This window comes from Anabrus simplex, chromosome 8 (genome assembly GCF_040414725.1).
Source record: "Anabrus simplex isolate iqAnaSimp1 chromosome 8, ASM4041472v1, whole genome shotgun sequence".
NCBI classification, from domain to species: Eukaryota; Metazoa; Arthropoda; class Insecta; order Orthoptera; family Tettigoniidae; genus Anabrus; species Anabrus simplex.
The window spans coordinates 130,110,796-130,138,016 of NC_090272.1; the positions used below are offsets into that span (position 1 = coordinate 130,110,796).

At 39.5% G+C, this 27,221-nt stretch overlaps 1 protein-coding gene across 3 annotated transcripts in view; it reads left to right on the plus strand.

Moving 5' to 3' along the window:
• LOC136878887 (zinc finger protein on ecdysone puffs) overlaps positions 1 to 27,221 on the plus strand; it is a 298,143-nt gene that overhangs the window by 112,039 nt on the left and 158,883 nt on the right. The window lies entirely within an intron of this gene.

Consider the following 27,221-nt stretch of genomic DNA (forward strand, 5'->3'; position numbering starts at 1 on the left):
GGGTGTGGTATCTCGTGAAACAGTCTCCTAGATGCAGTGGAATACTGCAAGAAGTGCAGATGAACTTTGTAGAGCTGGTAACATTCTTCTGGGGAATTCTGCAGCCTCTGGAGGGCTTCTCTTTCTTTGATGATCCAGTAATATTTGCTCATGTGTGCTTTTTAATGCTACCACCCTATCTGCTAACAGGTTCAATTGTTGGCTGTTGTTGATAGTTTTGGGCAGGCTGTGACAAATGTTTAAATCTGGGAGCCTGCACTCAAACCTAAGAGCCATGTAATTTTTCTAGTACTGGCATCGTTAATATACTGGCGACTAGCTTTCTGAAAACAAATACATAGCAATAGGAATAGGTATTGCGATTTTATAGTTTTATACACAACAGATTACCAAAAATATATAGACAACAAGACCTTGAACTAGATAATACATGCCACTATGTATTCAAATTTATGGAACTAGCCAATTGTTGCATACTTACATTTGGATAGTTTTCTAAGAAACCTTAAAATGTAAATAGCAAAGTGAATATTGTCATCATCAACACCAAATTGCCAGATTGCACAATTCCTTTCTATGTATTAGTTTGTCATGTTAAAGGAATAACATAAAATTTAAGTATTATCTAAAAACAAATACGATACATGGAACAACCCGTACTTACCAAGACAGCCTTAATTAGCCGTTTGTGTCCCATGCACGTGACTAGGAGTTTTGTATCCTGTCAACATACAGGAATAAATTCCGCAAGATTATGTACTGTTTCACCCTACAATTATAGCTCTGTTGAAATAATCAATAGCAAACATGATTCTGTTTTGATAGTAAAGCAGTATCGTAGGGTGGTATTCGTAATACTTTTTTTTACTAGATGTAAGCTGCCTCTGTGGATCAGTGATAGTGTTGGCCTCCGGATCCCAAGATACCGGGTTGAAACCTGGAAGAGGTGGTAGGATTTTTGAAGGGCTGAATCAATCATTCACTACTGATCTGCATTTAGGGCAGCTGACCAGGTGGCAGATTCCCTATCTGTTGTTTTCGTAGCCTTTTCTGAAATGACCACAAAGAAATTGGACATTTATTGAACATCTCCCTTGGTAAGTTATTCCAAACCCTAACTCCCCTTCCTATAAACGAATATTTGCCCCAATTTGTCCTCTTGAATTCCAATTTTATCTTCATATTGTGATCTTTCCTACTTTTAAAGACACCACTCAAACTTACTTGTCTACTGATATACTCCCACGCCATCTCTCCACCGTCAGCTCGGAACATACCACTTAATCGAGCAACTCGTCTCCTTTCTCCCAAGTCTTCCCAGCCCAAACCTTGCAAAATTTTTGTAACGCTACTCTTTTGTCGGAAATCACCCAGAACAAATGAAGCTGCTTTTCTTTGGATTTTTTTCCAGTTCTTGAATCAAGTAATCCTGGTGAGGGTCCCATACACTGGAACCATACCCTAGTTGGGGTCTCACCAGAGACTTATATGCCCTCTCCTTTACATCCTTACTACAACCCCTAAATACCCTCATAACCATGTGCAGAGATCTGTACACTCACATTTATGTGATTACCCCAATGAAGGTCTTTTCCTATATTAACACGTAGGTACTTACAAAAGTCCCCAAAAGAAAGTCACCCCACTAACACAGTAATTAAAACAGAGGACTTTTCGTATTTGTGAAACTCACAACCTGACCTTTAACCCCGTTTATCATCATACCATTGCCCACCGTCCATCTCACAACACTATCGGTCACCCTGCAACCGCTCACAATCTTGTACTTACCGTATTTCACAGCATAATCGTCGCCACCGCGTAATCGTCGCATCCTTTATTTTCAGTACAAAAATCGGACTTTAAACCTTTAATTACATAATCGTCGCACGTCCAAATTTTGTTCACTAATCTGGTTAAAAGGTAAATGGAACTGCAACGTAAGTTGCACATGAATGCGCAATTTAAATACGTGTGTGGTTTATGGGCAATTTGGCAACACAGTCACGTTTGCGACATGTTGCACAACGTATAAATAAATAATACCGGTATATGTACGACGCATGGCTTACCGGTAGACTATCGGCAGTTTGACAACGTGGTCGCGAGACAGTGTACTATTTATTCACCACCTACATATTATGCTTACCGGTAGGCTATCGGCAGTTTGACAACGTGGTCGCGAGACAGTGTACTATTTATTCACCACCTACATATTATGAGTTCCCATTTGAAATACGTAAGGCTGTAAGTTATCGCTTATCGGCAACGTCGCCAGGAAATACCGGCTAGGTAGGTTGAATGGACCTCGAACCAGCCCTCAGATACAGGTAAAATTCCCTGACCCGGCCGTGAATTGAACCCGAGTCCTCCGTGAAAGAGGCAAGCACGCTACCCCTACACCATGGGGCCGGCTCCTGTGTTATTGCGCACGAAGTGAAATCCAAGACGATAACGCAGATTTCCACGGAATTATTCAGCCGAATTATTTACGATGTCTCAGTTGTCATCGCTAGACTCTTATCTTACTACTACGTCATAAGTGTCCGGGCATGGGATGAAAACTTTTATCCAAGCAGTCAAGATAATTATTATCCAATGCTATTAAAGTTTTATTTTATAAACTCGTCAGTAATGTAATGTAAAATCATCAATAACTGGGAAGAAATATTAACCTAATTACCGTATGTTTAAAAGAAATTGAAAAAAATGAATGTTACTGACGTCTCGGAATACAGTCAACTATACAGTAGATCTACACCGCGCTAGCTAGAGCTCCGGTTTGCGAGCTTTGCACAAGCGCAGTAGTGTGTCGCAACCAACGAGCTAAACTGATAAATTGTTGTATGCTTCCTTGCTGCCTAACAGTATTGGCTGCTCTGGAATGGACAGATCACATGCATTTATTTGTTTCAGATTTACGTGATTACTGTAGACATGTGTGCGTGAGAATTTAAGTTTTTAATTTGTGTTTTGGGTGTTTGCAGAAATAATTTGTTTTTATAGTGAACAATTACGGAAAGTCATTTATATCGCAAAACATTAACGTGTGAAGCATTTATAAGCGATTATGGGTAAATATAGAAACTATTCTGCGGGCTTCAAGCTAAGCGTAATTGCCTTCGCTGAACAGCACGGGAACAGAGATGCAGAAAGAAAATTTTCTGTGAGTGAAAAGTTGGTGCGTGACTGGCGGAAAGTAAAAAAACAAGCTAAAAAGCACAAACCCTTCTAGACGCGCGTTTAGAGGTCCTAAAACAGGGAAGTTTCCTATAATTGACGAAGAAGTGTTTAGGTACGTCAGTGAAATACGTAACAATGGCTGCAGTGTATCATATGAAATGTTACAAATTAAGGGACAGGAGGTAGCGCGCAAACACAACATACCGGTAACTCAGTTTAAGGCGACTCGTGGGTGGATTAAGGGGTTCATGCGACGACACAATCTGTCAGTGCGAAGGAGAACAACACTAAGCCAAAAGTTGCCTGCTGATTACACGGACAAGATTGTAAATTTTCACCGATTTGTCATACGTTTGCGCAAGGAAACTTCGTACTTGCTTTCTCAAATCGGTAATGCCGATCGGACTCCAATCTTTTTTGATATGCCTCGCAACAGCACTATTGCGCTAAAAGGATCACGGAGTGTATTAATGAAAACCAGCGGTAGTGAGAAGTTGCGATGCACGGCAATGCTAGCCATTACAGCTGACGGGAGAAAGTTGCCGCCTTACATCATTTTCAGGAGGAAAACGATGCCTAAGAATACACAGTTTCCCCGTGGAATTCATGTACGAGTGCAACCAAAGGGTTGGATGGACGTAGAACTCATGCTGGACTGGGTTAAAACTGTGTGGAATAGAAGACCTGGTGCACTACTAAAACAACCAGCTCTGCTTGTTTTAGATAGTTTCCGAGGTCACCTCGTGAAGGAAGTGAAGCAAATTCTCACTACAAATAAGACACGACAGTTAGTCATTCCTGGTGGCCTAACATCTGCTTTGCAGCCACTAGACGTATGTGTTAATAAACCCTTTAAAGACCACTTACGTCGATTTTACAACGAGTGGATGATGAGCGGCGATCAGCAATTGACGCCCGCCGGAAATATCAGGCGTCCACCCTTGGACTTGTTATGCTCGTGGGTGAAGAAGAGTTGGGATCTTATACCACCTGAACTAGTCTCCAAGAGCTTCAAAAGGACTGGGATTTCGAATGCACTAGACGGTTCCGAAGATGACGCAGTGTGGCAGGGAGACGAAGAATCTGATACTGGTATTAACAGAGGCGAGGACGGCGCATCAGATAGCGAAACCTGCGATAGCGACACCGAAGATTTGGAATAAATTGCGTACCGGTAAGTCCGCATTTCACAACAAAGCGATAATTTTTTGCAAGTGTAGACCTAATATTTTAACTTTAATACTCAAATTAATGACAAATTAACTTAATACGTTCATTTTTATTTTCAAGTTGGAAAAACGTTCGCCGAATTGTTGCGAAAAATTATGAATTTTGTTTTAGACTATTTTAATTATTTTGATGTATAAACGCGAGTATTACGTGCATCTTAAATTTGTATCAAATACAATTTAGTTATAAATACATTTTTTGAGTAATACAAATACTGGTATTAAATATTCATCGTATAATGGTCGCACCCTACAATTTTTTTCGAAAATTTTGGTATAAAAAGTGCGACGATTATGCCGTGAAATACGGTATTTATTACTCTGTACAGAATAACATCATCTGCAAACAGCCTTATCTCTGATTCCACTTGTTTACACATATCATTGATACATATAAGAAAACATAAAGGTCCAACCAATAATAATGCCTTGAGGAATTCCCCTCTTAATTATTACAGGGCCAGATAAAGCTTCACCTACTCTTATTCTCTGAGTACTATTTTCTAGAAATATAGCCACCCATTCACTCTTTTTTCTAGTCCAAAAGCACCAGTAGTCTTCCATGATCTACCCTATCAAATGCCTTAGATAGCTCAATCGCAATACAGTCCATTTGACCTCCTGAATCTCGGATATATCCTGCTGAAATCCTACAAGCTGAGCTTCAGTGGAATAACCTTTCCTGAACCCAAACTGCCTTCTGTATTAATTTCGCAAACATGTCTATAATCAGAAAGAATGCTTTCCCAAAGCTTACATACAATGAATGTCAAACTGACTGGCCTGTAATTTTCAGCTTTATGTCTATCACCCTTTCCGTCATACACACGGGCTATTATAGCAACGACCTGGGATCAAGGATTTGCCCTGCCCTGGTTTCGGGGCTTTGCTTGGACTTAAGAGATTGGAGTTATCTTGGTTACTCCATTGGGGAGAAGTTGTATTGTCTGTCTGTATCATACTCTGAATAATGTTCTGTAGAGTGTCCAATAATATACTTTTGGGATTATGCATTTTGTACAGAGTGTAAATTACAGACTGCGCAAAAAAGTACAAAAACCCATTTTCTTTTTGTTCATTTCACTGTTTTCCTCAAGAAAAGGAGTAAGATATACTCTGATCTGTATTGTCAACCCTATGCATGAATTGACTGCAGTCAGGTATGTATTTGGGTTTCATCATGCACTCTTCAGGTTGCCTCCTATTACGTATTTCAATCTTTTGAGCAGAATATACGGTGCACATCCACCATTGTCCGATCCCAAGTCCGGAATGGGAAAGGAGAAGGGTTAACTGGCTTGGCAACTGGCTGTAAAAAAACTGCTAACGTCGAGTGGCGGTAAATAACTCTGCCCCCGTAGGAGCCAACAGCTTCGGGAAAATGGGCGCTGTGTGGTGGTCTCCTCAGTGTAGGAAATGACACTGGATCCCATCGTCTGTGTTTTGGGCTCAACTTCAAAACGGACTAGGAACGTCCTTTTTGTGGTTCTCAACGGTCGTGGATGCGGTCATGCCAGATGGATTGGCTGTGAAGGCGCCACTCAAAGGTATTTTAAGTCTGCGGCAGTCCATTGAAGTCGTGGTAGTAGAACATCGTCGCTTTTCATTTGTGTTGCAGGTATAGTTCCAGATCATAGTGTGTGGGTCACTCCTTGCAAGCTGCGATTCACTGTCGAAGTGTAGGAAGGGTCCATCTGTTCAATACTATTAGCTTGTATATTGTCTTACAAAAATGGGACTAGTTTCGACCTCATATATATTGGGTTATTTTCAGCCACGGCCCAATTGGAAGACATAAGCACACATATAACCAACAATGATATAAACACTGGTATGACACACTTTATAGTCTTAATTTAAACCATTGATGAAGTCCGAATAACATATCCACACCAGAGGTGCCAACTATTACGGATTGTCCGTAATGATTACGGATTTAACTTCGCGATTACGGCATTACGGTCGAAGGGGAAATTATTACAGAAGAGCAACATTGTCGCGATAAATATTAATTTCTGTAAAAAAAAAAAAAAAAAAAAAAAAAAAGTTTAATCCCTTAGAGCATTGCTGGTCAACCCTCCTCGTTTCAATGTTTGTCCTTGTTAGGAGGACTGCAGGAGACTTCGATGACTGCTGGATAGATCATAAGCTCCTTTTTTGCCGGTTGAGAATCCTAATCTGTCAAAAACCAAAAAGATCCATCCACAACCTGCCTGGAAAAAAATTTGATACTTCTGATCTTCAAATTGAATCCATTGCTACAGATTACAGAAATGCAATGTCAAAAAGAAAAATTGGCTAGTCATCCAGTCTGCAGTGATAATACAAATTAGGAATGGGCCACGCTTCAGAAGGTCATCGCTGAGTCAGCTGAGGAAAAAATGGGCATCAGCAAAAAAAACTCGACCTGTTTGATGAAAATACAGTGGAACCTCGATTCTCCGTTTTTGGAGTGACCCCGGAAAAAAAGCGTACAGCACGGGAAAACGGATAAACCGGGAATGAATGAACCATCAACAATTTGGCTATACGTCACAAAAATGGAACATGTTTTCTTATAATCTTACAAAAGCTCCTAAACCAAACCATACTAGAGCCCGAATAGACCTTCCGCATACCAAGCGACCGCCCTCAGTCCGAAGGCCTGCAGATTACGAGGTGACGCATGGTCAGTTATTCCTGGCTCTCTAGGCTGGGGTTGCCATATCACCATTAAGTAGCTCTTTACTTAAAGGTACCGGTAATCTTAGAATGGAACCAGCCGTCATATCCAGGTAAAAATGCCTGACCTAGCCAGTAATCGAATCCGGGCCCTCCGGATGAGAGGCAAGCAAGTTAGACTGCCGGGCTGGCATCAAACGTTAATTACCGGTACCGTACGCGACATAAAAATCTCGAAACTTTACATTCAGTTTTACTGAAGAAACGTCGTCAGTTTCCTCTGAAAACTTCGTCAAATTCCTTTGAAATCTTCCTTCAGTTCAGCAACTTCGATCGCCAAATTCTTAGAAAAATCTAATATCCGTAACGTCAAGCCAAACAACAATCGACCACAAGTGGTTTTTCATTCTCTAATCTAATAAAATAAAGCACATTAGATACAAAAGCATCCAACATGTTGGCAAAGTCCCTTATTTAAAAAAAAAAAAATCTTCCATTGCAATTTGATCACCGGTGTACTGTTCCTAGTCAATTTATGGAAATCTTTTACCGCGTAAATTAGGCCTACGTCGACTTTTAACCTCTTAACATGAAAGCCCGAGTATACTCGGGGTTTTATATATTTATTTATTTACAGAGTTTACGCCCACATTGGAGCACTTAAATCAGACTACAACAAATTTGTCTTCCTTTTCTTCTCCCAAAAATTCTTGAGTCTGGTTGACCTGGCTGCCCTCTCCGCATCCGTCATAACATATTGTTTCCTCTGTACAGTGGTCAGAGGAAGCCTGATGCATTTATTCTTCAAAATACTTTTCTCGCCTCTGTTTTCTTGGTTTGCATGGCAATATTCAACTCCTCGAACTCACTTTGAACTTCTTTAAACCAATTGTTTTTTGATTTACTATTCCAAAAGTAATTAATTAATTGTTTTAAAACTCTGTTATCACTTAGCGGAAATATATGACAAAAAAAGGCAATTCTTCTTTTTCTCATCGTGTCTGTGATGGACTCACTTTCCCGATAGATAACCTCATTCGCCAACAATCTCCACTGTCCATCCACCTGATGTTTCTTGTTTATGATCGTCCTGAGTATCCTTCGATCAACTCTTAAGCGTTCTGTTGTTGATCTAGTATTGAGTTTAAATAATGTTTCACAAGTATAAGTTGCTTCTGGTTCAATTCGTTTATTATTATTTAATAATAGCTCTGAATTTAAAGTTCTGAAAGTAGGCATTATTTTTGTTTTGTCATACAAAATATGCAATCCAACTTTTTTCGCTACATTTGCAAGTTCTTTCAATTGAACTTCAGCGTCTTTGAAACCATTTGCCAGTATCGCAAGATCATCCGCAAATGGCAAGCAATTTAGTTTGATGTTTTTTCCAATTTTGACTTTTGGAGGGCATACCGTAGTCCACTCTCGCATGACTTTTTCCAATACACAATTGAACAATAATGGCGAAAGTCCATCTCCCTGGCGGAGGCCTGTTGTATTGCAAATGATTTAGATAACTCATTTCTGAATCAAACTTTAGATTGAGTATTCTTAAGTCATACCAATCAGACTAATAAGTTTGTTTTATATATTTATATAAAATAAAATCCCGAGTATACTCGGGAATGTCGCTCGTTGATCGGTACCTAAATTAAAAGCCCGAATATACTAGTTTCTTTTTGTTTCTCAATATTTCCGCCAAGTGTTTATGAAATTATTACTTCAGGGTCTTATTTTTGCAAACAGATGTCTCTGACTCAACCGTAGTGGATGTCGGTGACTCAGGCAGTTTGTTTTCGCGGCTTTCCCGCCCGATGTAGCATTGTGTGTTGATCCTTGTTTTAGGGCATTTCATACAGCCACAAACATATGAACAGTATCGAGTGTTATGTTGTATTACTTGCCATCTGTTTAGTGCCGAGTTATTTTAGATCCCGTAAAAAATATAACGAGTATAATCAGGATATTAAAACTAGAACTTTTCGGTGGCTTATATTTCATTGTTTAGTTCGAAAAATATATTTTCATTGTTACCACTGTCATTAGTTTTCAATAAATAGCCCATTTTAACTAAAAAATTAGGAAAAAGAAAATCACAATTTTGTAAATAATTGGTATGTTAAGAGGTTAAAAGTTATGTTGAACTCGAGAATATGGTTTTGAAAGTATCAATCCTCAAGTTCTCGAATTCATTATATGTATTTCTGCCTGTCACTAATCACAATCAAATTGAAAAGAGAAAAATATCATTAACACTTCCGAAATTCCGTTTATTCGCGACCTTGAGCTCAGCTGGAAAGCGCGTTCGCTGTACATGCCGGTACGAGTGCGAAAAGATACAAGGTTTTTAAATGTAAAAAGCGCAAATAAAACAACTGCGGTTTTTATAACATTTTAACACAAAAACGTAAAATTTTCAGTCTTACAATATTAGGACGAAAACAGTAATAGGCAATCCCAAAACCTCCTATGGCTTTATGTACCATATCTAAGGTGCAACATCTGTTCTGGTCTCAATAACGTAATCGTATACGATAATGTTAAATACTAAATTTGTGTTACTGATAGCCCAGTGACAACACAGAGCCCTGAGGGAAATGCCGAAAACCTGTTGGCGATACACTCGAAAAAAATAAACAACAAACCCTAGACGTTTTGCAGGTACGAACATTTCACGGAACTCATTCCGTCTTCAAGAGCTGTTGAAATCCACTCTGTCTCCTTCCAATAATTGTTTTGGGCACTCTGCTTTATGATTTCCGAGGATTCTCTAAACAATACTACCCAAATGCGATGCTAAGATGATACCTTATGCAAGTTCACCGCCGATCGCTTTTCCAGTACAGTATTTCCTCAAATTACCGCAATGTTAGGGACATCAACACCAAGAGCCGTAAATATGCCGTCCTTTAAGATGCAGTTTCTTGAAGAACGCGTGATCGAGGATTCAGCGTTGATGGGACTGAAATTTCTGGACGGCTGACCCGGGAAATCGTTTCTTCGAGGTGCGGATAATGCAGTATTTTTACAATGTAATTTAATTAGAATGCTCACGGGACCACATAATTTGGACGAATAATGCGGAAAAACGTTTCCGGGAACGTATAATCGAGGTTCTACTGTACCAAAGAAATTAAATGTCTGATTAATGCCAAATGGGTAGGCCACCTATCCTATCTTCAGGAACAGTTTTCCAATGTGAAGAAATCACATTTCATGGAACTTAAATGTCAGGTACAAATTAGGGAAATCAAGAATAACTGGTGGCAAAAAAAGCTGAAGAACTGCAAAGACTATGTCTGCAAAACTTCTATGCTGGCATAAAGGAGATACATGGTCCAATTCGATCTTCGTCAGGGTCATTGACGACTGCTGACAACTCCATTTTAACTGATAATGGAGAAACTGTAGGGCGTTGGAAGGAACATTTCTCTGCGCTTCCAAATCATGCCTCCAATGCTGCTGATGACTTTCTTCGTAATGTGCCTAGACACCCCCAACAAACATGGATGGCAGTTCCATCCACATACAAAGACTTCACCAAACCACTCAATCAGCTAAAACCAAGAAAGGCTCCCAGTCCTGATAACATCCCTCTGGACCTGATAATAAATGGAGGTAGACCCTTGAAGACTAGGTTTTTCATACTCGTGATTTGGGAAACTCGAAGTACCTGATGACTTGAGAAATGCTACCATCATCACTATCTTCAGGATAGGTGGTCGTAGAGTATGTGGGAATTACTGTGGTATATCGCTTTTGTTAATTGCTGGTAAAATTCTCGCAATAATTCTATTAACCCGCCTACCAAGTTATCTCAGATGGGATTTTGCCCGAGTCTCAGTGGGGTTTCCAAACCTCGAGAGGCACTGTGCTAGACGACTCCAGGGAAAATTCAGAGAGCAACAGCAGCCTCTGTCTTTAGTTTTCTATCATCTGGAAAAAGCCTTCGATTCAGTACCAAGATCTGCTATGTGGTAAGTATTGAGACTTTTTGGATGTCCGGAATGTATTGTGGAATTGGTTCAAGCTCTTCATGATGGCATGTCTGGACAGGTTCTTCATGGTAACTCATTATCAAATGCGTTCCAATCACTCTTGGATTGGAACAAGGCTGTGAACTTGCTCCTACAATGGCATCTGCAGACAGTTTAGGCATGGAGATTAAATTTCATTTTGATGGTGGCCTTTTCAATCTAACAGGACTGCTCACAAAGACGTACTCTGGTTACCCGAACGACACAACTGCCGTATTCTGATGACACTGCATCTCCTGCTCTAACACCCGCAGAACTACAACAGTCAATCAACTACTTAAAAATTGCATATGTTCGCTTTGTTCTTGCCATTAATGCGAAGAAAACTAAGGTACTTGCACAACCTGCCCCAGGTTTAACTCTTCCAGAGTTCATTATCTCCATCTTAGGCACAACACTGGAGCAGATTGATTACTTTTCATATCTTGGTAGCATCTTGTCTAAAAGGTCTTCCTGCAAACAAGATGTTGGAAAAAGTGTTGGGGCTGCTCACGCAGCATTTGGACGGTTAATGCGCGGAGTCTTCATGAATGACCTAAAACTGCATACCAAACTCATGGTACAATGCTGTTTTCATTTCCACGCTGCTGTATATCTGTATACGTCTCTCCTTTAAATCCATAAGTCTGTTCGGGTTCGGCATGATAAAACTTAGTTCCATTGGTGTTGAAGATACTGTTCGGTGCTTATGAATTGATATGAGCTACGCTTTCTGCCCAAATATCAACATTGCTAGTGTTCATGGATTCTGCTTCACCACACACTGCCTGCCATGTGATAGTGTCGTTCACTAAAAAACTGACACTCCAGTCCCATCTTTAGCGCCAGTTAATTTGTTTTCCGCTTAATAATCTCGCCATCAGCGGCATATTGTTCACTCGAACGTGCTACAGTCACTCGATCAATTCCACTTCGAAATCGGAGTGTTTAACTCCTCGAATGAACATTCGCTATGCAGTATATTGCACTCTTAATTTCTTGAAATTCTATGCTCGATATTTATAAAACAGATAACACTAGAGAAAAAACTTGTAGCACTTAAAAATAAGGAAAAACACAGCAACTCCCCTCCAAAACCTAACAGCAAACCTAACCTCGTTAATGACAATCTACAACAATTCCACCCTCCAGTAATTAATCTCTCCACCACCAACTTAAATGAGGACGATATAAGAATTCTTTCGAAAGGTCCAAAGCACAACTGGCCTTGTTTCAACTCGGCCCTTACAGCCTCCAAACTCGTAGTTGAATCAGAAGTTGCTATCAGCAAAATGCCATATGAACTACAAGACGAACTCAGAATGGACGTAAAAAAACAATTAAACAAAAGTTTTTTCTCAAAAAACCGTACTGCGACCCCTATCACCAAAATCAACAAAGACTCCCTTACTGAAAGAAAACAAATTCTCAATCTTAAAAAGAAAGTCAAAGACAACCACCTCATCATTACCAAGGCCGACAAAGGCAACACAACAGTCATTATGGATAAAACAGATTACATTCAAAAAACCAAAACTTTCTTAGATAATGAATCCTTTTCAATAGTTAAGAAGGACCCAACACAATCAATTCAAAGGCAACTGAAACAAATTCTAAAGAGCACATCTTTTCTCCTCACTGAACAAGAAAAACAAAAGTTAATTACTATGAACCCAGGCCTACCAATAGCTAAAGCACTACCCAAAATCCACAAAACCGGTGTCCCTATTCGACCCATAATAAACTACAGACCAAGCCCCTTGTATAAATTATCTCAATTTATCCAACAATTTCTTAATAAACATTATAAATTCTCATCAAATAAATCCATCAGGAACACTGTAGAATTAGTGAACAAACTAAACAGTTTCAAGCTTCAACCATATCATTCAATGCACTCCTTTGATATAGTCAACATGTATCCCAGTATAAACACCAACTCACTATTCCCGATCATCGAAAAGAACTTACTTACTAACAATCAACTAAGTAAACTAGAAGTTCAAGACTTTATGACCATATTAAGATTACTAATTAACAATAACTACTTCACATTCGATAAGATCATTTACAAACAAGATGGTTTGGCTATGGGTTCACCAGCCTCAGGAATTTTAGCAGAGATCTACCTTGATTTCCTAGAGCACACCGCCATCGACAATAACATCAAATTTGCTAATATCCAATTTTGGGCTAGGTACGTCGATGACACATTTATAATCCTAGATGAACGCTCCATAGACGCGCCTTCCACCCTCAAAAACCTTAATAATATTGATCATGACATTAAATTTACCTTAGAATCAGAGACAAACAACTCCATCAACTTCCTAGACCTAACAATCAACAGGCACCCCTCTTCGTTCACATATAGTATCTATAGAAAGCCCACTCAAACGGCCACTACTATAAGAAATGACTCACTACACCCCCAAACACACAAAGCGGCTACATATAATAGCTTAGTAGACCGAGCATTCAAAATTCCAATGTCAAGAAAAAACTTAAATAAAGAATTGAACACCATTCGCTCTATAGCAAAATTCAATGGATATAATGAATCCTTTATTGAAAGAATAATCAATAAATTCAGACACCGCCCAAAAACCACCCTAATAAAAGACAATACTAGCACTGCCACGCTTTCCACATTTACCTTCAATAAAGAAATTTACAACGTCACTAACGTTTTTAAAAAACACAACGTTAAAATAGCCTTTCGTACTAACAATAGAAGCACAGAGATCCTACACAACTCTTCATCAATAAATAAAAGTAGTCCTTTTTCTAAATCAGGTGTATATAGGTTTTCTTGCCAAGACTGCAAAAGTTCTTACCTAGGGCAAACAGGACGCAGCTTTAAAATCAGATATGCAGAACATGTCAATGCCATAAAACACAACCGTTTTTCCGCGGTCGGCCTACATATAAAAGAATTTAAGCACAACTTTACTGAAATAAATCAAGATCTTGAAGTATTAGATATTCTAAACAAAGGTTCTTTCCTAGACGTCACTGAAAACCTCTATATTCATTTAGACCAATATTTCAATCCCAACCTAAACTTAAATGATATCTCAGAGAAACCAAAGATCCTATTCGACTTTCTCATTGAATTTTTCAAAAACATGAATATCCCGAAAAACAGATCTGTCTTTCAAATCATGCATAATACTTTGTCACACCACACACTTTCACCACATCACCCTCCATACTTCCCCCCCTTCCACCCCTCCTCCCCTACCGCTCCTTCCCTCTCCCCTCCTAATCCAACAACGGCCGCTGCCCAGACCTAAACTATCCAACACGCTCTGTTCCTCTTCATCTCGCGCCATAGCTTTACCGCCTTATGTCCCGCAATAAACCATCATAGAAACCTGCCCCCACCCTACACGTAACGCTGCAACAATACACCACCAATACTGGCACAGTCAACCTCCAAACTCTCAACAATGTATTCCTTAATACCTATTTTATATTCTTGTCAAGCTGAATACCGGACCTATGAAGATTACAAGATTAATTTGTGCATCTACAGAATGGTTGTTAATGAAGCTATGTAATATAGAGAGAAACTTTCAAAGGTGGTTAAATGAAGAAGTTATATCATGTTCAAGATCATGCTTCCACATCTCTGCACAGTATTTAAAATACAATTTACCGTTGCTCTTTTATAGCTATTGTTGAGAGTTAAAGAGAATTTCCTGTTGTGTATATTTATCAGGAACTCAAGGGAGACTTCTTTAGTTAGTTGGAACATGGAAAGAATGATGAACTCTTCTCAGAAGAACTCTTAAGGTTTCACCTTACCTTTTCCTGCCTGCTGGCTCTTTAGAAAGTGTGTGCGTGCATCTTGTATTCAGGATTCATTCAAGGCAAATATTTTCGCACTGCAAGTTGTGTGGTTAAGCTTATTTTTAATATGTATAATTTTTGCTTTCTCAAAAATGCATTTGTTTCTACATTCGTCCCTGTTTTTATCTCCTCGTAATATGTGGATTGTTTAATATAACACCTTGTGTAAAAAATTGGGTTAAATGAAGGAGTTATATTATATTCAAGATCATGCTTTCACGTCTCTACACAATATTTAAAATGAAATTTACCGTTGATCTTTATAGCTATTGTTGAGAGTGAAGAAGAATTTCCTGTTGTGTATGTTTATCAGGAACTCAAGGGAGACTTCATTAGTTAGTCGGAACATAGAAAAAATGATGAACTCTTCTCAGAAGAACTCTTAAGGTTTCACTTTACTTTTTCCTGCCTCCTGGCTCTTCAGAAATGTATGCGCGTGTGTTTTGTATTCAGGAATCATTCAAGACGAATATTTTCGCACTACAAGATATGTGGTTAAGGTTATTTTTAATATGTATAACTTTCCCTGTTTTTTTATCTCCTTGTAAGATGTGTATTGTTTAATTTTCCTGTTGTGTATGTTTATCAGGAACTCAAGGGAGACTTCATTAGTTAGTCAGATCATAGAAAGAATGATGAACTCTTCTCAGAAGAACTCTCAAGGTTTCACCTTACTTTTTCCTGCCTGCTGGCTCTTTAGAAGTGTATGCGCGTGCGTTTTGTATTCAGGAATCATTCAAGGCAAATATTTTCGCACTGCAAGTTGTGTGGTTAAGCTTATTTTTAATATGTATAACTTTGCTTTCTCAACGATGCATGTGTTTCCACATTCGTCCCTGTTTTTATCTCCTCGTAAGACGTGTATTAATTAATGTAACACCTTGTGTAAAAACTGGGTTATCTGAAGGAGTTATATCATGTTCAAAATCATGCTTTCACGTCTCTGCGCAATATTTAAAAATTTTACCGTTGTTCTTTATAGCTAGTGTGGAGAGTGAAGGAGAATTTCCTGTTGTATATGTTTATCAGGAACTCAAGGGAGACTTCATTAGTTAGTTGGAACATAGAAAAATGATGAACTCTTCTCAGAAGAACTCTTAAGGTTTCACTTTACTTTGTCCTGCCTGCTGGCTCCTCAGAAATGTGTGCGCGTGTGTTTTACATTCAGGAATCATTCAAGAAGAACACTTTCGCACTGCAAGATGTGTGGTTAAGGTTATTTTTAATTTGTATAACTTTTGTTTTCTCAACGATTCATTTGTTTCCTATATTCGTCCCTGTTTTTATCTCCTTGTAAGATGTGTATTGTTTAATGTAACGCCTTGTGTAACATAAATGCCTACATGCTTGCCTGTTTCCCATTTTGGCTGATGATGACGCAAACACAGCGTCGAAACTAGTTCCAAGTACAAATACATGTTATAAATAAAATATAACTTTTTGTATTGAAAAGGTGGACCGTTTTAAGTTTTTCCTATCATTTATAAATGTTTAATTCATGGACGAAGGAATTCCAAATTCTTTAGCTATTTCAGTTTTTTTTTTTAAACCGTTCTCGTATTTATAATTTTCATCTCCTCATTTGTCTTGGGAGAATTCTGATTCTTAGCTGTCTCACAACACAAAAACTGACACACGTACCTTAAACTAAAATACCGTAAATAACAAACTAAAATAAACTGCGAATAAAATATAACTTTGAAGTTTATAACTGTACACTAAAACTTAAGTTCAATGATTAACTACAAGAATACAAAAGAATTAATATTTCACTCGATCTTGGCAACTCTGGACTTCGCTAGACATGTCTAAGTCAAAGCAGGAGTGCATAAAGTTAGTCTCTGCATGTCCCCGAAGACCCATTCCATTGTGATGGAGAAATTTAAAAGTTCAATTACGCTGTAAAACAGTAATTTTAATTAAAATATATAACATCCTGAATTAAGAATATGGATTTCAATAATGGGACTGACGTTGGTCTTCGAATAACGAATCAACCCTATTTTGAATTACACAATTTAAATAACATATGAAAACGTATCTCGTGTTTCTGGGAATGAGAAATTGTTTGAATTAGGCAGCATTTTGAATTAACTGATTATGAATTATCAATGTTCTACTGTATTCTAACACACCGGCGACCGAAACTAGTGTGTCGTTGAGATAAAATGTTAACAAACTTAGTAGGCTAAGTAAAATTTAAAGCAACATTTTAATATTCTCCTAAAATTTGTTCTTAGAAATCAACTATTTTTTCCGATGGGTTCCTGTACTTGATAATTTGGAATATACTAAAGTTATAGATAACCTTAAAGGCATCCTTTTCTGGACAAGATACGTAGCTGACTTTTTACTATTATTGAATGTAACTTGTAAAACACCAATAAAAATAACTTGAAAACACCTAAGCCAAAACTGGTTAGCACGTTTTTGTGGGGATCGAAAATACGTCCTAGGGGGAACGTGCTAAAAAATGAACAATTTTTGCTGTTACATTTAAGGGAAGTACGTACCTAAATTTTTGCAAAAAGTTGCAGTTTTTATCTTAATGAATTTTAGTATTCTTTGGTATGTGTACTGTAGTGCACCGCTTTTTTTTTTTCAACGAAATTGCGTTGCAAGTGCCCATAATTTGGATTTTCCGTGGCGCCTCCCATTTACAAATGCCACGCACTCCTCTAACTGCAGGCTGGACTTTCCTCTTTGATAACATTCTAGGAAAAGTAAGTACACTAGAGAATGTGGTCTCATTTTGAAGGTAATTTGTTGCTTAGCTATTGGTACTACTGTCAGCAATGTTCATATTGTTGGGCTTGTTTATATTCGCATAATTTGGCGCATGGTGTGAGATATCGTTACTTTGCGGGTTTACTTTCAGAATGCCGAGGATTAAAATGTTCGGCAGAAGTAATGATACTGATTCAAGATAAGAACAGGAAGGAATGCTTGAATGTTGGTGTTGCTTTTAGGAGTAGTGAGTATATACCCGCCACTCCCATAACCTCAAACGATAGTGACGCAAGTCCAAGTTGTACTCCTCCAACTTCGTGTCGTAGAAAACTGGCCACTTCCGAAAGTGTATATGAAGAATATCACTCAGGTAGTGCCTTTAGTGGTGTAAATATTGAAAACATTTCAGTAGGATACCAGGTTATAGGTATTCAGCTCTTGTGTGCTGCTGTGAAAGCTTTTGTGCAGTGTAAATATTGTAAAAATGTTGAGTGTGTGACAGTGTCTGAAAGGGCTTCATTCCATAAGGGCCCAGCTTGCACCATGGTTCTTTCCGTGACACTGTGTGCCGTTATGAATTTGGCTAGCCCTCCCACTAGATTCCATAGGTTCACGAACATTGTTAGTAGGGCAGTAGAGGAAGTCAGTGGACACAGCATGAAGGACGCCACTCAGGAGGCAGTAATAGAAAATGAGGGTGTCGTACCGGTAACGTAATTGATGTGCAGTGCCTCAGTAAACACTGCCTTGCATGCAAATCGAAAACTGAGCGTAGGTCGTTCACAAAAGGATGTGTTCAAAAATGCGGAGGTTAGTCCATATCATGAAAGGGAAGAAATTACAGGATGGTGCGGCACTTGGTGGTAGAAACACTCACTTCTTCTGAAATGGACGGGCTACAAAATTACTACGGCAAAGCTATGAGAGAGAATGTTGGCGACTTGAACAAAATGAGGGAGGCTGTGGGGGTAACTTTTCTCCGTAAGATTTCTACTGACAAAAAGCCCTTGGTGCAGACACCATGGACTTCCTGAAGAAGTGATGCTTATGATTAAGCCCATTTAAAAGGATCTTGCCCATGCCGATTTATCGAAGAAATGTTTGTATGGGAAATCCAAAATGTAAACGAGTCTTTTAACAGTGTTATTTGGAGCTGTGTACCCAAAATTATTTTTGTGCTGTATTATCATTTAATATTTGAAATGCAGGCAGAATTAAGGTACTAGAACAACTGAGGATCCGACCAGGGAGGAATTCGCTCAGTGCGTTTCAAGCTTTTGGTGTTCGTCGGATCAAATGGAGGATAAAAAGCTGTTTATAGTTGAAGCCAACATAAAGGAAGTCAAGAAGAGCAATGAAAAGGCGTCTGGAGGACAAGGAGGATGAGGAATATGGAGCAGAAGGGGTCTAGACTACCTATCAAATAAGATTTATATAAACTAAACTTTAAAGTTAATTTTCTCTGCTTTTGGTTTTTTCTTTATATAGGTATGCTCAGTCAGAAAACCATAAAAGGTAGACATCTGAAATAATTATCATTGATACTTTCTCTCTGTACAGCTGCCAGTTTATTTTAGATACTTTAAAATACAGACCAGAAACAAATTATTGGTTCATGTTTGTGGGTTACTGTAGTCAGGTCCTAGTTCGTGAACCATGGGCAACGGCTGAGTGGCCTAGTAAGTGGTCCTGAGAGTCGGGATACCAGCTGCTATGGAATGGGAGTGGGCATCTCGGACATATTCTGAGTCGTGGCCCTCCTTGTGCTCAGGCGGCTAGGACTATACAATTCACCGGTGGTCCATAACCCGTTAGAGGAGAGATCCTCACTTGGACTATGTGCAAGTAGGGCAGCATCCTGCTTCATGAATTTACCGAGCTCAGAACACTTTAAGCAAGCCTCGGACCTATGGGAGTAACGGAGTCCCACTCCCATTTGACAGGCGAGGGACTCCTTGGAAACAACTTGGCGAACGAAATGGAATTAGATGGGGAGCTATCAATATTAATGGGGCTTATGGAAGAAAGAAGGTAGAACTGGCTGAGTCAGCAAAGAGGATGCATCTGGATGTGCTAGGAGTAAGTGATATTCAGGTAAGGGGAGATAATGAGGAAGAGATAGGAGATTATAGGGTGTACTTGACGGGCGTTAGAAAGGGAAGGGCAGAGTCTGGGGTAGGGCTCTTTATCAGGAATACCATTGCACGCAACATAGTTTCTGTTAGGCACGTAAATGAGCGAATGATGTGGGTAGATTTGTCAGTGGGAGGAATTAAGACAAGAATTGTGTCCGTGTATTCACCATGTGAGGGTGCAGATGAGGATGAAGTTGACAAGTTTTATGAAGCATTGAGTGACATCGTGGTCAGGGTCAACAGCAAGGATAGAATAGTGCTAATGGGCGATTTCAATGCGAGAGTTGGGAATAGAACTGAAGGATACGAAAGGGTGATTGGTAAATGTGGGGAAGATATGGAAGCTAATGGGAATGGGAAGCGTTTGCTGGACTTCTGTGCTAGTATGGGTTTAGCTGTTACGAATACATTCTTCAAGCATAAGGCTATTCACCGCTACACATGGGAGGCTAGGGGTACCAGATCCATAATAGACTATATCTTAACAGACTTTGAATTCAGGAAATCTGTTAGGAATGTAAGAGTTTTTCGGGGATTTTTCGATGATACAGACCACTATCTGATCTGTAGTGAACTAAGTATCTCTAGGCCTAGGGTAGAGAAAGTGAAATCTGTCTGCAAACGAATAAGGGTAGAAAATCTCCAGGACGAGGAAATTAGACAGAAGTACATGGATATGATTAGTGAGAAGTTTCGAACAGTAGACAGTAAGCAGGTTCAGGATATAGAAAGTGAATGGGTGGCATACAGGGATGCTGTAGTAGAAACAGCAAGGGAATGCCTTGGAACAACTGTGTGTAAAGATGGGAAAAGGCGAACATCTTGGTGGAATGATGAAGTGAGAGCAGCCTATAAACGTAAAAAGAAGGCTTATCAGAAATGGCTCCAAACAAGGGCCGAGGCAGACAGGGATTTGTACGTAGATGAAAGAAACAGAGCGAAACAAATAGTTGTTGAATCCAAAAAGAAGTCATGGGAAGATTTTGGTAATAACCTGGAAAGGCTAGGTCAAGCAGCAGGGAAACCTTTCTGGACAGTAATAAAAAATCTTAGGAAGGGTGGGAAAAAGGAAATGAACAGTGTTTTGAGTAATTCAGGTGAACTCATAATAGATCCCAGGGAATCACTGGAGAGGTGGATGGAATATTTTGAACATCTTCTCAATGTAAAAGGAAATCATCATGGTGGTGTTGCAAACAGCCAAGCTCATGGGGAGGAGGAAAATAATGTTGGTGAAATTATGCTTGAGGAAGTGGAAAGGATAGTAAATAAACTCCATTGTCATAAGGCAGCAGGAATAGATGAAATTAGACCTGAAATGGTGAAGTATAGTGGGAAGGCAGGGATGAAATGGCTTCATAGACTAGTAAAATTAGCGTGGAGTGTTGGTAAGGTACCTTCAGATTGGACAAAAGCAGTAATTGCACCTATCTACAAGCAAGGAAACAGGAAGGATTGCAACAACTATCGAGGTATCTCATTGATTAGTATACCAGGCAAAGTATTCACTGGCATCTTGGAAGGGAGGGTGCGATCAGTCGTTGAGAGGAAGTTGGATGAAAACCAGTGTGGTTTCAGACCACAGAGAGGCTGTCAGGATCAGATTTTCAGTATGCGCCAGGTAATTGAAAAATGCTACGAGAGGAATAGACAGTTGTGTTTATGTCTCGTAGATCTAGAGAAAGCATATGACAGGGTACCGAGGGAAAAGATGTTCGCCATACTGGGGGACTATGGAATTAAAGGTAGATTATTAAAATCAATCAAAGGCATTTATGTTGACAATTGGGCTTCAGTGAGAATTGATGGTAGAATGAGTTCTTGGTTCAGGATACTTACAGGAGTTAGACAAGGCTGTAATCTTTCACCTTTGCTGTTCATAGTTTACATGGATCATCTGCTGAAAGGTATAAAATGGCAGGGAGGGATTCAGTTAGGTGGAAATGTAGTAAGCAGTTTGGCCTATGCTGACGACTTGGTCTTAATGGCAGACTGTGCCGAAAGCCTGCAGTCTAATATCTTGGAACTTGAAAATAGGTGCAATGAGTATGGTATGAAAATTAGCCTCTCGAAGTCTAAATTGATGTCAGTAGGTAAGAAATTCAACAGAATTGAATGTCAGATTGGTGATACAAAGCTAGAACAGGTCGATAATTTCAAGTATTTAGGTTGTGTGTTCTCCCAGGATGGTAATATAGTAAGTGAGATTGAATCAAGGTGTAGTAAAGCTAATGCAGTGAGCTCGCAGTTGCGATCAGCAGTATTCTGTAAGAAGGAAGTCAGCTCCCAGACGAAACTATCTTTACATCGGTCTGTTTTCAGACCAACTTTGCTTTACGGGAGCGAAAGCTGGGTGGACTCAGGATATCTTATTCATAAGTTAGAAGTAACAGACATGAAAGTAGCAAGAATGATTGCTGGTACAAACAGGTGGGAACAATGGCAGGAGGGTACTCGAAATGAGGAGATAAAGGCTGATTTAGGAATGAACTCGATGGATGAAGCTGTACGCATGAACCGGCTTCGGTGGTGGGGTCATGTGAGACGAATGGAAGAGGATAGGTTACCTAGGAGAATAATGGACTCTGTTATGGAGGGTAAGAGAAGTAGAGGAAGACCAAGACGACGATGGTTAGACTCGGTTTCTAACGATTTAAAGATAAGAGGTATAGAACTAAATGAGGCCACAACACTAGTTGCAAATCGAGGATTGTGGCGACGTTTAGTAAATTCTCAGAGGCTTGCAGGCTGAACGCTGAAAGGCATAACAGTCTATAATGATAATGTATGTGTATGTAGATTTTTCATGAAAATTTTTGAAGTCTGGAGAAAAATTCTCAAATGATAACTATGCATGTAATCCAAAACTATGGACAGCAATGTAAAGTACAACGTTCATACAATAACACTACTAAGTTTCAAATCTGTAGGACAAAGAATCCTTAACCTAAAAATGGAGAAATAACATTGTCAGCATAGGCAGTACGTACTCCCTTTAAGGTTAGATTTGAACGTAAAAATAATTATAATGAAAACAAAGCAACAAATGTGTAGAATTATAATTGAAATCGAGATGTAATACATTCTAAGAACACCAGCATAGTAAAACATCAAGGAAAAATGTTCTCAGAATTGTGAACTATACCAGTCGCTTACTATGTTTAAAGTTGTCACAGGAAAGTCCAACATCTGGGCGATTTGCACAGGTTCCATGTGTTTTCTAATATGCACTTTCTCAAACTTTTAATTTTTCATAATTTATAAACTGTCTAACTTTATCTTCTCCATAACTGGATGTCTTGCAAACCATTTATAGGAAGGGAAGTTAGGGATTGGAATGGTTTACAAGGGGGATGTTCAATAAATTTCCAAATTTCTTTGCAATCATTTTTTAAAAAAGGGTAGGAAGACAACATATAGGGTATCTGTCACCTGGGTGACTGCCCTTCAGAGGAGGCCATAGTCAGGTCAAGAACCACATTTTATTTCAAAATATTGCCACTAGTCTCGTTGCTCTTGACAGCTAACTCCACTGATGATTACATCGCGGGTGCATATGTCAGTCAGAAAGGCCAAGATCGAGCGAGCGATTCCCCTCTCGCCCTCCATCGTCAAACCGTCGTCTCACCAGGAAGTTGTAATACAGTATTTGCACGGAGCAGATGTTGTACGGAAAGCTAAACATTCCAGGAAATTATTGATCAGTGATCTCATTTTATCTCTTAATCTGTTTACCCTCCAGGTTTGATTTTTCCCTCAAACTCAGTGAGGGATCCCACCTCTACCGCATCAAGGGCAGTGTCCTGGAGCTCCCGACTCTGGGTCGGGGGATACAACTGGGGAGGATGACCAGTACCTCTCCCAGGCGGCCTCACCTGCTATGCTGAACAGGGGCCTTGTAGGGGGATAGGTAGATATCAAGGGAGAGACAGAAAGAGGGAAGGAACCGGCCGTTGCCTTAAGTTAGGAACCATCCCGGCATATGCCTGGGGGAAAATTGGGAAACCACGGAAAACCACTTCGGGGATGGCTGAGGTGGGAATCGAACCCACTTCTACTCAGTTGACCTCCCGAGGCTGAGTGGGCCCCGTTCCAGCCCTCATACCACTTTTTAAATTTCGTGGCAGAGCTGGGAATTGAACCCGGGCCTTTGGGGTCGGCAGATAATCACACTAACCACTACACCACAGAGGCGGACCCAGTCAGTGATACACAATATAATTCTATCCAATGAAAATACAAACTGACATAAAAGTGAATTCATTTACGCATTTCATAGTCATACAGTAATACTTTGGATATATGATAAGGATTGTAACGCGAACAAGAACAGAATTTTTCAACAACCCTGAAAAAAAAAAGAAAAAAAGGCTCACAAAATTTATAACAGTTGTTGCCCTTGGAAACAAACGGTTCTGAAATATATGAACAATATAGGAAACATCCCATTGTATATTCTGTTAAAATATGGATTCGATCAAATAACGTGTTTTCGGAGACCCGGAGGTGCTGGGATGTTGTCCCGCAAGAGTTCTTTAACGTGTCGACATGAGGCTGACATATTTGAGCATCTTCCAATACCACTGCACTGAGCCAGGATTGAACCTGCCAAGGGGTCGGAAGGACTGCGTTCCATCTTTCGAGCCGTTGTGAGAGCCTCTTTTCCTTTACAAAGACGGATGTGAAGTAGTATGTTTTCCTGTAAGTTTTAAATAATAAATGTTGCAGCATTTAAAGGTCCATTAGTTCTGTATTTCATGACTTGAGTGGAGTGTAATTGGAGTAACTATTAAGCTCAAAAAATACCACTTTATTCTCGCTATCGGTGGCGTCAGGCCAGTGGCGTATGCTGGTATCAATTCGTGGGCTTCCACCAGACTTAGGTTAGCCCTTTTCGATAGTTGGTTTAGTGAACATGAAGCATTTTGAGCTGCAGCTGATAGCCAAACAAGAAGCCTATTGTGTTGTGCAGGCAGCTTCTCCAGCTACTGCCCTGCCCACTAGCGATGTGCTTGAGCCCAGCTTGAGCTGCTCGAGGGACGTCGGAGTTCGAACAAGTTCCAGCTTTTGGGTGCGCTGCGACTTAGTGGCTTGCTTGTAATCAGACAGAAACCTCAAGAAGGCTGTGTTTGATTACTGAGCTAGGCGATACTGCCTCGGTCTACGTTTGGTGTGCACTTCTGTATATTTTTAGCGTATAATCCCTTCAAAATGTATCTGCAATTTACAGACAGCCAAAATTCTGTGTATGTGTGACGATTCATTGCAAATGCCTCCCCAGAATATACTGACTGCCTCCAGAACTTCATTTGAATGTACAGTACAGAGACAACGCGTCACATCAAGTTCTTCTTACAATGTTGCGGCAACATTATTTGTATATATGCGAGTAATTTGTACCGTTGCAGGAACATACTTTTGTTACCATACTCAACACTATTACATCCTGGCCAGAAGTCGAGAGGCGCATCAGGGATGGTGGGTGGGGGAATAATCTATAATATTATTATTATTATTATTATTATTATTATTATTATTATTATTATTATTATTATTGTGTGCTATTATTGGTAACTACTAGACAATTATTTACAATTTGCTTTTACCTCGCTCTGACAAAGATAGGTCTTATAGCGACATTGGGATAGGAGAGGGCTAGACGCGGGAGGGAAGGAAGTGGTCGTCGCTCCAGCATTTGCCTGATGTGAAGATGGGAAAGTATGGAAAACCATCTTGAGTGATGCCGACAGTGGGGTTCAAACCCACAGTCTCCATGATACTGGATACTGGTGACTGGAGCTAGTGAGCTCGGTATTATTATTGTTGTTGTTATTATTATTATTATTATTATTATTATTATTATTATGTGCATATGGACCAAATGGATAATGCAAAGCTCTAACGATTCTGTTTTCTGAGTTGCCAAACATACTCTCATCCTTTCTCTGTGGATCCTTTTTCGTTCTTCTGTCCACTTTGCTCTAGTCTTCTTTTTCACTTCATTCTCTTTTTGCACTTTCCATCCATTAATTTTTTTTCTGTAGAGATTTCTGTCCGCGGTGTCATTTGAGTTCATCTGGGCTTTTTCCAGATCCTTCTTCACTTCCAGTACCCACGGAATATTTTTTTAGATGTTCTATGTAGGTGAGAATCTTGTGTATCTGTCTACTTGCCGGCAGTCGGCGGACGTGCCCATAAAATAATAGAAATAATAATTTCTTTCGTTCTTTGTTCGTTTACCCTCCAGGGTTCGTTTTTCCCTTGGACTCAGTGAGGAATCCCACATCTACTGTTTTAAGGGCAGTGTCCTGGAGCTTGAAACATTAGGTCGGGTTATACAACTGGGGAGGATGACCAGTACCGTGCGCAGGCGGCCTCACCTGTTATGCTGAACAGGGCCCTGCGGGTGGATGGGAAGATTGGAAGGGATTGACAAGGAAGAGGGAAGGAAGCGGCCTTGGCCTTAAGTTAGGTACTATCTTGGCATTTGCCTGGAGCAGAAGTGGGAAACCACAGAAAACCGCTTCGAGGATGGCTGAGGTGGGATTCAAACGCACCTCTTCTCGGTTGACCTCCTGATGCTGAATAGACCCTGTTCCAGCCCTCGTACCACTTTTCCAATTTCGTTCCAGAGCCGGAAGTCATACCCGGGCACCTGGTGGTGGCAGCTAATCACACTAACCACTACCCCACAGAGACAGACTAACTGCCAATCAATGATTAAATTGATGGTTTCATAACTTAATGCTTATGCACGTAAAATCAGTATAAACTGTATATTACATGCTAAAATTCTCATATTTTGGTCTGTATTGAAATGTACAATGAAGCCAAGTAAATAATAAAGTTTCATTATTCCACCTATTCAATACATAAAAAGAGATGTTAATAAAGAATTAAATCTGTAAACAAAATTATAGGGACATGTTTCACCCTTTAATTAAGGGCATCTTCAGCCTAATCTTAATCTGAAAGTTAATTAATCATGTACCTGATTATAATTAAATTACATATGAATATAAAGATGATGTTGGAAATGTGTTTCAAATGGTGAGCGAAATGGTTGACAAAATGAAACCGTGATAAAGTCTAATATAGAAATAGTCGTAAATTTATGATTGTCCTTGTTTAAAAATTGGTAACTAATTGTATACTGGTAGTTTTTTAAGATCGTAAATTTTGTAAAGAGATGTTTCCGTTGCTCGCTTCAAGTGAGGTTTGAAATAAATTGTTACGTTTAAACAAGTAAAGCGGGGCATTTGATGGTTGAGGGTGTAGGAGAAACTTTATCGGGTATTAAACAGTTCAAACATCAGCATAAAAATTGTTAGACTGTTGGAAACTCTCATGTAAAGAGATGAAACTGCAGTCTTTAGAAACACGAGTGAAGAAGAGTACTTGATGGTAAGTAG